Source organism: Nymphalis io, chromosome 19 (assembly GCF_905147045.1).
Source record: "Nymphalis io chromosome 19, ilAglIoxx1.1, whole genome shotgun sequence".
Taxonomy (NCBI): Eukaryota; Metazoa; Arthropoda; class Insecta; order Lepidoptera; family Nymphalidae; genus Nymphalis; species Nymphalis io.
Genome location: NC_065906.1, coordinates 7,613,902 through 7,627,047, shown reverse-complemented (window position 1 = coordinate 7,627,047; position 13,146 = coordinate 7,613,902). Strand labels below are relative to the sequence as shown.

Here is a 13,146-nt window from a genome sequence, read left to right as displayed (position 1 = left end):
CCACTCGTATGTTTGCGTAAAAATTATTGATTATTTTTAATGTAAAGAAATTAATTTGCCTGTTCAACAGCAACATAATAACTGTTTGACATATTTTTCTCTTATTAAACACTAAAATTTTATTTACTGTTAATTCAGTTGTAATGCGGTCAACGCAATAAATAGATACACTTGAAACAGCATCCGGTGAGAGCGGATTGTTGTTCGCAATTAGTTTATCTATACTAATAACAAAATCGCGTTCCACAATGTTTCGACCGTATCGGAAATTTCTAAGAAATAAAAATTCTGATGTAAATTTTTTTGAGCGTTATTCCTATACATAAGACAGCGTTTAAGATTAACCGTTACTTAATCCTGTATTTTAAATTCTTTAAAATATAAATACATATAAAATAAATACCTTAGTTATTAAAATTGCATAGCGATTGTTTAGTTAAACACTCCTTTGTCTCTTTCTGTCTTTATTGATTTGACATTCGAAAGAAGAAGAAACAGCATTGCTTATTTATTTACCATATTGGCTTTTTTTTATAAAAAATGAAATAATACTAAATGCCTAAAAAGTTATAAAAGTAAGAAACAGTTTTTTTATCTTAATATTTAACAGTTCGATCTTTAAAAACATTGTAAAAATTATAATTATTTTACCCAGTAACATTTTATATAGTAATGGAAGTTGAAATGTTTAATCGTAATTATTATTTAAATATTAAATTAAGCACTTACACATTCAACTACAGCCTAAAAGAAGCAATTTTATTAAAAAAAAATATAATAAGATAACCATCATTTGAATTAAAACATCTTTAGAAGCAATGAACAATTAAACAAGCCTACGTTTTGTTCAATCGTAATTGTGCATTTAAGCAAGTTTCCACAGTGAGAACTGAGAGGTTCTCACACAAACAACAGAGGTTTTTCTCAATCGGTCACCAGGTTTCGTAACCCATTGTAATATTGTTTGAACAAGTTGGAGCTCTTACATTTAAGAATGTAGTTAAACTTTGTTATTCAACTGGCTTGTTTAAAATTTTATTTTAAATATTTGATAGATGTTCTGTAAAATTTTCACTTAATATTAAAAAATAAAATCCTATCCCAAAAATCAATCTAACCCCAAAGGTAATCCCATAGAAGTATCCGTCTATCGTACTATCCGTTTTACACAATTTACAAAATTCACGTGCTATTTGCTATTTGCTTTATGCTATTAACTATTTCATTTTTTTTCTTATAAATCTAATTGTCCGATTATTACGATCATAAAAAAAATATACAAATCGGTTCAATCGTTCTCAAGGTGATGCGCTTACTAACGAAAAGCATTTCATTTTAATTTGTATATAATAGATTAGAAGTAAAAAAAACAGTGTTGTATAAAGAAACGCGCACATAAGTTAACGTATGCTAATATAAAACTTTATTTTTTCATATGACCTCACAATCGTTTTAATAAGCGTTACTTGCGACCGGTTATAGTTAGTTGAAGGACTATTGCATTAATCTAATTAAATTAAAAATATATAAACTTATATCACTTGACATGAAAAATTGATATCCTTTAAGTTTTAGGTTTACTAAAGGCTTCTTAGTCGGTTATTACAGTTTTAAGACATTGCCATCTACAACAAATTAAAAAAATACAATAAGCGAAACTAATATTCACACTGTTTTTTCTAACTACACAAAAAATATAATATGATATTAACACCTTAAATAAATCTATAAAAACTTTAAGGAAAAATGTAGTTAAATTATTCGCCTTATTAACTTAAAACATCTTAAGTTAAATAATAATTTCAATCATAATAATTAACATAAAATACCGACAAAGTAATTTATTTGACCGGTATTCTATTTACCTAACATAGGTTTTAAATATAAAATATAAATACAATTTAAAAGAAAAATTTACTTTTTTAAAGATATATGTATGTGTGGGCGCTTTACAAATAAGAGAGTAATGTTATCTTTTTTATTATAATATTTTATGATATAATAATATTTTATTTATTTCTTCATAAAAAGTTTACAAATTGACATATAACATTCAAATATCAAGTAAGTAATGTGAAGACTGGTGCTTGCAATAGATAAACTGTTCTACAAGCCACCAGGCCTACACTCCCGTTTATATGAACAAAAAAAAATGTATAAAGTGATATAAATATGTATAGTTTTTATTACGTTAAAGAAAAAAAAATATTTTTTAATTATTTTTTTATGTCAACTTGTTTATTACATGTCTCAACCAAATTAAAATCTTAATTTTACCTTAATATTGCATACAATATCAAACTACCATAATTTCAGTTTACATTAGTTTACATCAGTTTACATTACGGAGCATCACAAACTATATTTTAGTAATATGGAAATATAAAATATATATTAGACGTCGTAACACGCATTAAACGAGTCCAGCTGACTTTGACTTAGAATGTATGCCAGTTGTCCTTTCGTGAATTAACTACTTTTACTTTATCAAGGTGAGTAGATTAGTACTTGAGATAAATAATTAAAAGAGGTCATACTCATCTTATATATTTTTTTTAATTATTGACAACTTATTAAAGAAACATTTCTATAAAAAAAAAATTATCAATATCTTCAAGCAATTGTGTAACTTATTCGAATACAATATAACTTAGTTTGACATGAACGATTGTTCAAGTTACCTCTCTTGGTCTGGCGATGTGGTTCATCAAGATCGGTTATCTCAAGCGGCCATTGAGAAAGACAAACAGAGCACAACAGTTTCATCTACGTTTAAGGTATTACATTATTATTATTATTATTTAAGGTATTGTTTCAAAGTTAAGATATTTTTTTTAATGAATAGGAAGGCGGACTAGCATATGGGCCATCTGATGGTAAGTGGTCACCAACGCCTATAGACATTAGTATTGTAAGAAATGTTAACCATCGCCTACATCACCAATGCGCCACCAACCTTGGGAACTAAGAAGTTATGTCCCTTGTGCCTATAATTACATTGGCACCCCTCACTCACCCTTCATACCGGAACACAACAATACCAAGTACTGCTGTTTTGCGGTAGAATATCTGATGAGTGGGTGATACCTACCCAGACGAGCTTGCACAAAGCTCTACCACCATTTTAGATTTTTTTTAAATAGGTACAGGGCAGGACATGTTGAATGAATGTCATAATGTCGAATTACGTGTATATACAACGGAACGGAAGCCATTTGGAAATCCGTCCATCCTCAACGTAATATTACATATTCTATATTACAACTGTACACTGTAATATAGATACACTCTTATTTTTTTTCTCTCTACATCGAGCGCAAGAACAACGTTACCAAATTAAAATGTAGGTATATTTGATCCACGTAGTAAAACGAAAAAAAAGTAGTATAATAATATTTTACAATAACTGACTGAGATACAACGCTAGTATGAACTGACATACTAAGCCGGATATAAATATACTAAGCCGGAAATAGGATAACATTTTGTCTAGGAACTTGCTATGGACCACTAAGATTTTTTTTTTAATTCATCTCCTAAGGCGGTTTAAATGGGAAATTAATATTATATTCAAATTATATGTAAAGCAGCGTGGTGTAATAAGCTTCAAACCTTCTCCTCAAAAAGGAAAAAGAGGCCTTAACTCAGCAGTGGGACATTCACAGGCTGTTACTGTTATATGTAAATGTTCGTGTAAGATATTAGCTTCATTGTTTGGATAGGACTTATTTAATGTTCAGTAGTAAGATTTGATCCACATTTATTACTACACGTAATAAAAGTTTGTCAAAATTTAAAAACTAGATAGAAAGCATTGTTAATATACATACATGTAAATAGCGAATTGTGCATCTATCCTTTGAACTGTATTGACATTTAAAGATGTGTATAATAAGCGCAAAACTCGAAATGTCTTTCATGACCTTAGCTCCGTGGGTTTGCGCAGGTATGCGAAATTATAATGTTACAAACATGGAAATTACATTTTAAATCCTTTTATCTTAGTTTATAATTATATTTTGATAAAAATATATATTAGCCAAGACGGCCCAGTGGTTGAGTTAAAGGAAGCATAACTTACTTTTCTTGTTCTTAATTTGCACTTATTTATCATTTGATGCTCGGCGGTGAAGCAAAACATCATGAAAAAGCCATGAAAAATTTGAAATTTTGCTGCATTTGTATCCATCAAACCGCATTGAAGGAGCGTGGTGAAATAAACGCCGACCCTTCTCTTCAAAAGGAGACAAAAAATATGTAACATTACAAACATTTATAAATGTTTACAATTAGTTATAAATGTCGTAGAAAATTTAACACGTTCCTTATTTTTCAGGCTTTGAAAACGTGCGCAGTCTTATAACGCCTGGACTTGAATGAGTCTGCTATTGGACTCGAAAACAATAAAATTCCTTCAAGTGAAATGTGGCATTCAAAAAAACCGGTTTAAATACCGTAAAAATCATGGTTAGGTAAACGGTTCGTGTAGTTATGGCGTATGTGAATTTTTGAAATGACTCATTTTCCGAAAAAAGTATTCCAGTTTTGAACTCAAATATTTCGAGTTTAAAAATTCAAGCAAACGTTTAATATATTTCTTTGTTTTCAAATACCTACCATAAGCAACGAATCTAAGCTGTAATGAAGACTAGAAGTATCTATGAGCCATTATAATGTTTTATCATAGAGACTATTGCCCATGGCAACCCGAATAACATGAGTGTCGTGCTTAGCAACGAAAATGACAGAAGGAATAGAAAAAAATATAAATAAATAATAGATTAGATATGCCATATATATAAGTAATTGTTATTGCCTCCCATTAAAATTCATTTAAAAATATTATACTATAAAATTAAACACAGAAGATTTTCAATTCACTATTCAGAAAAATTATGAACTTAGTTGGAAAATATAATACATTACAAATATATATAAAAATATTTATACGCTTTATAACGAGAATATCAACATTTGTGGATTTACTAATGGTATTACACCCAGAAAAAATTCATAAGGACAGAAGGACACTTTTGGTGATTTTGTAAATATACGTAAAAGAATGTTATTGAAAAAGTATTAGCTCCACGCGTCCTTATAAAAAGTGTGACGTAACATCGTCAAAACTATAATCGTAGTCACCGATTTTGGTAGAGCGACGCCACATCGCTGGCCATATTTAGTCTGATTATACCAATAAAAAAATACAGATAAAATAAATTTACCGGCTTTTTACATAAAATATAAATGTACTGCTTACGACTGAAATTAATAATTCCTAATATGAAATCTCTACATTTAGGATTGAAAATTATATGCAGTTAAATGTGCAAATAATTGAGGATTAATGGAAGGATTAGCAGATATCTGTTGCTTATCAATGAGGTGACTGCCCAATTTCGATCTTTAGATTGAAGATTAAACAATCGATTTATATATATCTTAATTAATTAATATCTATAACTGTAAATATATTGATAATTCATTCATCAATTTATTATTACAGCAAACACTGATTTATTTAATATTATAATTGGTTATGCTTAAGTATAAGTCGTTATAAGTTATTTTTGTTATTAGCGATGAACAAATACGTCCTTGATTGTACATATATAGTATGTGTACATGTGTAGGTCTGGTCGTAAGGTCAAACCTCGTTCAAACATCATAAAAGTCCATCTCATATGGAATTCTAATTTTCCTTTCCAATATTATTATGAAATATTTGTTATTATTATTGAAAATGTTGTTTTATTCAAGTATGTTATGATAGCCCATTGGTTAGAGGACGAGAATTTTAACCTTTGATTCCGAGGTCCAACCCGGGCAAGTACCACTGAATATTCTCAATTTGTGTTTATAATCCATCTTATACTCGGATGCCCTACATATAAATGAACACCAAGCATGGCCGCAATCTAGTTAAAAATGCTTCAAATGTTTGAGAGGAGGCATTTGTTCAGCAGTGAGACATTTAGTTTTATATATAATTAATATTTATATACGTTGATATAGTACGGCTGTGTAAATAAGTCAATACCAATTATATTAAATGGTCAATTAGACACTGTTTACTGTATACGTACTTGACCTTGCATGTCTTTGCCGATGATTTAAACAGAATCCATGAATTACCAGAGAGTTTGTCGTTGGTGGCTATATTATCCAAAACGAAAATGCGATTGGACTATTGTCCTAACTGTAAACCTTTCGGACTAATCTCTGTCGTGGTTTTTTTGGATCTCTTTGACGCGGCTTATTATTTTTTGAGCATTTTGCGAGTTGTGAAGAAGTGGGGACACTTTTAATGTTAAATAAGGTCTCATTGAATGCAGTCTTCAAAGCTACATACAACCTTTGATAATTACTGGACTTGCGTATTTATATGAACTATTATATATACAGATTGTGCTTGATGATTGCGAGCACTTCGATATATGATTTGCTCATGTTACATATCGATAGCAATTAATGTTCAGATCAATATGAATCGATTTGGTCCAGTTAACTAAGGTCCTACGTCACTGTGTTTTTGAGTTGCATCACTTCAAATAATGTAAAAAAGGGTTCAATGTTATTTCCTCATGTCTGCCTCTAGAGCAGGTATCCTGGAGACGTAGAAAATAAATGAAACAGATAATTGACAATGCAGAGCTCCTGATTGTTTCACAAAGCATAATTCTCATTATTTGTTCTTGTGGCAAAACAAGTTGAATTTTTTCTTATTAAACATATTAAAAGTATTAAACATTACCTGTACATTTAATTTATTTAGAAACATATTACATATATGTATATACATATACACACATATACACATAACAATATATAATCTTATAGTAAGTATAGGAAGTTGAATCGTAATCGAACTCCTTACAACACCAATATTTACCTGGCACTTGAAGTTATACTTAGAACTACTATAAAATATTTTTATTGGAAGAATAATTTAGTAATTGCGTCGTATCTTTCCATGTAACAAAATTTATGATTTTACAGCTGTATATATTTATGTGTTAATTTTACATATTAATAAGAACTATGTATTTCATTTCAGTATAATAAGCGTATATATGTTAATTTAAAAAAACGTTTACAATTAACTTTAGATTGTATAAAGTTTTTTTTTAAATATATCTATGATAATAATGAAAATAAACGTGACATCTCTTGATGGGAAGGGTCATTTTTATTTAGACAAAACGTTATTAACTTTTACGATTCTAGTCGTAAATGTGGACATTCCATCACCGACATTTGCATGTGAATATGTTGTCCGGTTACCGGGTTGCTGTCAATGAGGTAGCCGAGACCGGCATATTGATGTAATGTTCCTAGGGTTGCCACTGACCAGTTTAGAGAAAGGCATTTTGTTGTAATATTAAAAGCAAAAGTAATAAGAGCCTGAAATAATGAATTCATTTTAAGTTTTAACTGACATCGATAAAGGGAATAATAGAAATTGAATTATTTTGAACGTTTCGTTTAAAATGTGTGTAAAACACGATCTCTGCTCTTAAATACAAAAAAATACTCTAATTCAAATTTCTTTCATCAATATAGAAGCATTACACTTTTAATATTCATAATAAAACTACCGTTAGTTCGGAAGACTGCACTTGACCTGAAAAGAGCAAGCGAAAGAAACTCAGTGAGTTATTATGAAAATCATAAATCTATCAATCAATCCAAGTCCGTCTGATTCGGTACACCCAATCATCATATCCTAACGCTAAACAGCAATACTTAATATTGTTGTGTTCCGGTTGGAAGGGTGAGTGTGCCAGTATATCTACAGGCACAGGGGACATAGCATCTTAGTACAAGGTTGGTTCTGTATTGGACATAAAAGGGATGATTAATATTTCTTACGACGTCAGTGCCGGGTGACCACTTACCATCAGGACCATTTGTCCTTTCGCCTATGATATAGAAAAAAAAATAGCTCCTCAATGTTTTTTTATGAAACATTAATGTGTCTACTACATATATGTAAATACTGCTTTACATACGGCTTCGCTCACTCGCTCATAATAATTCGAATTTTCTAAATACCAATTGCTATAGCTCTTTCTTTAAAAACGAAGGATTTTCATATAAACTTTCAACTCCTTTATCATTAACTCGGGAGGTCCATTTTCAAAAATCCATCCTTAGTGCTAACCTACTTTGTAAAAGAAACCCGTATGCAAATTTTCATAGTTTGACATATCAGTCAGTCAGTTCTTATATATACACAGGTAAATAAAAACAGCTGATAACGTTATAAAAAGTAGTTTAAATTAAAGTTAAATTAATTATATGCTTATAATTAATGGAAAAGGAACAAACTTTTGCGATAATGGAATAAGTCTGACGTCATGGGTTTTTGCTAGCGTTATCTACGAAGGGCTTATTGGGTCAAGATTATTATAAATGTGTTTAACTTGCGTTTGCAAAATGTATTTTTTTCACGATATAATTGAGAGAAATTAAAGCATACAAATCAAATGATTACTCTTCTAATTTTGATATTTTTTTAATTATGCAAATATATAGGCAAATATCTGGCGTGCGTTGTAAATCCAAGTTTAAATTTTCAATAACGAATTGTTGGTTACTATTGGTAATGTATGCGAAGAAAATTTATTTTCACGAAACTAACAAATGTGCGTTTTGCAATACCTTCTTAAGTTATTTTCTAAACAATTATCTCTTGCGACGCGCGCGCTATATATTGTACCTAACGGTTTACGGGCCGCCTATCGATGTAAAATCGCAGTTTTCTGACGCTTTGGACTATTGTGATTCTCACTCCTAGCACAAGCTTTACGCTAAATTGGAAGGGATTTAAAATGAATTCCTTAAAAAAGACCATAACATTCTGTTATAAAAAAAAAATCTAACTCAGTCGAGTGAATGTATGGTTACGAGTGCAGTTCAAACAGTAAAATATTCATATTTATAAATACATAGATACGTATAGATAAATAAATAATCAAACGAAGGAACAATGATACTTATTGAATACCAGGGGTATGTTTAAACATCTGTTCTGTATGTTTAAGGAAACCGGCTGATGGGATGGCCTCGAGCTAGTTTACGCAATAGCGAAGAGGGATCGAGATCATTTTTTTGTATTAAAGAGAGCTCCGCCGACCCAGGAACAGAGCACAGAATGTGGAACATATTCATGTATGGAGAGTTCCACAATCGGACAAGCAGTCGCCAATGTGACAGTGACGCCAACAGCCCACGTTGTCGTGATTTTAATAATTTGTCTATATTTATGTTATCAATGTATATAATAATTATATTAAATAAAACCTAAGCCTTTAATACAATCACGAACAAATTCAACTAAGATTAATAGTTTGACTTGATTATATTAGATATCCATAATGAATCTATAAAAAATATACAATAACAAGACGACCTCGTTTTAAGTCGTATATGTATACAAAAAGTTTGTATTACCTTATTTATATTACAACCAACCCTATTCTTAAAACGGTATGATTAATAAAATATTTCTCACACGCCAGTTCGCGTTCGTTATAATACTTCAAGCATTGTATGTTGTGCAGTTCCGAAGCAGTGGTTACCCGTTTTTTTAAACGTACGCACGCATATAGCTGTTATGTAAACAGCATACTCGAAGTACTCTTGCGGAATAAATAATTAATTATTATACCTGTACACGCGATAACAGTCTTTTTAAACATTGAAATAGAACCGTAAACCGATTGCTTTCATTATAAAATTCTAGAAGTCAAAATAACAATTAGTAATAACATTGGTTACATTATATATAAGCGAAATAGTTTCCGTAGATTTTGCTTGTATATATAAAAACAAATTAGGTCAGAAGTAATAGCGCTCATACGTAATGTATTTGGTTTTTTTTTTCATTTCTAAAAATTTTATTAATATTACGAATACGGCCAAAGTACTTACGCTTAATGAGTAATATGTTTAATTTTATTAATAATGGTTAAAATGGGGAAAATGTAGAATTTATTTACAAAATATGCCCGATATTGTTTTCGCATTCTAATTGTCCTGCAATTATTTTAGAATATATTTATACATATTGAGACAGAAAATGCTTATAGTTGACCTTTAAACTCATTATAATGATAGAAGACTTAAGTAAATACACTTGTTTTATGTGACGGCGGTCTTTTTATATATAGTTATTAATTATGTTATTGGTACTGCATTACATTGGTATAAGGATATAATATATTATGCAAAGTACATTTTGAAACAACGTAAAATTAAATTATTAGAAGCGCGAATAATTTTATTATTAGATATCATTTACTCTCTAATACTCGCTGTAAATTGAAAAACTTAAATCTAAATTGTAAAACCTAAATACGAAAACTTTTCATAGGACTGGGTCAATAATCTCGATGTAAAGTTTATCATACTGTTAAACTAGTCTTTTGTCCTTTCTTACATAATACTGTACTGTACGTAGTAAGTGTTTTGCCCTATTAATAATATTATGCGGTTATTATTTACAAAAAATGCTTAAAATATTGAGTCATTTATTTTAACAAGTATCAATAAATATAATAATATATACAAAAATATATATAAATAATAATATATCTAAGCAAATAGTCATAGACTAGCTTATAAAATATATGTTATTTTTATTAATTATATTTTAGAATTCTAGCCTTATGATTTATTTAACATCCGAAGTTTTTCTTCTGTAGTGCTTCAGGGATGTTTCCTGATGCGAATATAGACTGTTTTTACGCATTAATGCGAAAAAGTTGTGCATCCTTGGTTCACAGGGTGCGGGTCAGCTCCAACAAAATTCTAATCATGATTGCTAACATGCTAGACTGTATATTTATAAAACGCTGTTGTAAAGTTACAGTAAATTATATAAGTACTATATAGTAGATTATTTTTTTTTTTTTGTAATTTTGTATACGAGTCTTGCTACTCGAATAAATAAATTATTATTATTTTCCCTTAGAAAACAGAAGTACAGATACAGATCGATATGAACTCAAAAATATTTGAGCGATAAATTCACCTGTCAAACGTTATATTTTCTATTAAGAAATTCTGTCACTATTGTAAGTGCAGGTATAGAGAGTGCACTTCTGTTTGCGCATTAAATTCTATCTATGTCGTATACAGTTGGACGGTATTCCTTGAGAATGGCCGCCGTGACCGAAAGCAGCCATGAAGGCTTCATCAATATTAATGTTATCTCAAACTTTTTGAACTTTAGAGACTAGAAAACGTAGCAACATAAATATATCTAACTGGTGGTAGAGCTTTGTGCAAGCTCGTCTAGGTGGGTACCACCCACTCATCAGATATTCTACCGCAAAACAGCAGTACTTGGTATTTTTGTGTTCCGGTTTGAAGGGTGAGCCAGTGTAATTACAGGCACAAGGGACATAACATTTTAGTTCCCAAAGTTGGTGGCGCATAGGTGATGTGAGCGATGGTTAACATTTCTTACAATGCCAATGTCTATGGGTGTTGGTGACCACTTACCGTCAGGTGGCCCATATGCTCGTCCGCCTTCCTATACTATAAAAAAAAATATGCTTCTAAAATTAATCAAGTCATTTTAATTCAAGTCATTGTTTGTAGTTCTTCAACTCCCTGTTCTGATGCCTTGAATGTATATATTCTGTTAGAATATGGGATGAGAAATTAAAAGCTGTTCGATGTCATATTCAATTTCAGCTGACAGCAATTCGTTTGCCCCTTTGTGCGGTTTCGTTACAAGGTTTTGTTTCGAAGTCGGTTTTAAAACAAGTATTAGAATTTTTCTAAATATAAAAACAAATAAAGAATAAAATACATTACATTGAAGCTTAACGACTTTATATATATATATATATATATATATATATATATATATATATATATATATATTATCATTCTTAAATAAATTTATTGATGAACACTTTTTTTTAGTAGGTTTAATGATATAATGATCAATAATATTAAATTTTTAATCATATTCATTTGTGATATATTTATTTTTTAACCTTGTAACTTGAAAGAACTTTATTTTTAAAATTCCATATCTCAAGTGACAGCATTCGTTGAACTCTAATAAAGGTAGCCACCGCTTCGTCTTAAACCTTAGTATGTCAAGACAACATTTTTTTTTTAAAATATTAATGATATATGAATTTACATAAATGAATAGCCTTTTTGGTGAACTGAGATAGCTTAGTGGTTAGAACTCGTGAATCTTAACCAAATATTATCGGTTCAAACTCAGACAATAATTATTTGTTTAACCCTGCACGTGGCGGATAAAATTATGTCACATGAGTATCCACCAAGCCGCATTCGAGCAGCGTGGTGGAATAATATCTAAACCTTCTCCAAAGGAAGGGATCTAGCCCAGCTATGGGAAATTTACATACTGTTACTTTATTGATGTTATTAACCGTTACAAAACAAGGTACGTATTATCGTAACTTAGTAATAAATACTTAAAATCTAATAATTTCGTATATACATATCATATTACTTTATGTGAAATCATTACTTAAAAAAGGAGAAACCGTTTTGTATTTCCTACATCATAGAAACGAGTAAAAAAAAAGGAGTTATTCGACAAATAAGCCGACATAAAAAACTACATAACCGTCGAGATGGCAATCGTGAGAAGTTCCCCTAACACTGAATGGAAACGCCGTCCCTAAATAATACCGCTATTATACTCAAACATACCGGTGGCCCGCGGAAATTCACTGCACAGACGCACTTTCTAATCAAAAAAGTTAAACACAACACAGCACACGCGACACGGCGAAACACAGTGTAAGTTAATGTCTAAGTTACTGCGGTATCTTTAGGTTGTTGACACGTGAAACACAGTTAGTATACGAACGTGACGTGTGAACGCGACGCGTGATTCTGACGGAGTGAGCAGTGAGCCAACCGGTCTCAGATTTCTCCCTGTAAACATCGAAAGCGAGCCTTCGAGCCTTTCTTCGAGTCGTGGCGAAACGCATCAGTGAGCTCCTACTACGGGCTCACTACTCGATTGTGATTCACAACATAATATATTTACATAATAGTTAGCAGCTGGCAAATTGACAGCGATTGTTTTTAAATATTATTTGTTGTTTATATTGAGGAATTAAGTGGTATTGTATTACCTGG

At 30.5% G+C, this 13,146-nt stretch overlaps 1 protein-coding gene across 3 annotated transcripts in view; it reads right to left on the bottom strand.

Annotated features, from left to right (window-relative positions):
• Positions 1-12,894, bottom strand: part of LOC126775937 (putative epidermal cell surface receptor) — a 40,226-nt gene extending 27,332 nt beyond the window's left edge. For all 3 annotated transcript variants that reach the window (XM_050498122.1, XM_050498124.1, XM_050498123.1), the window contains exon 1: positions 12,712-12,894. The gene's annotated coding sequence lies outside the window, so the exon portion shown is untranslated. The remainder of the gene's footprint in view (positions 1-12,711) is intronic.
• Between the last annotated feature and the right edge of the window lie 252 nt (positions 12,895-13,146).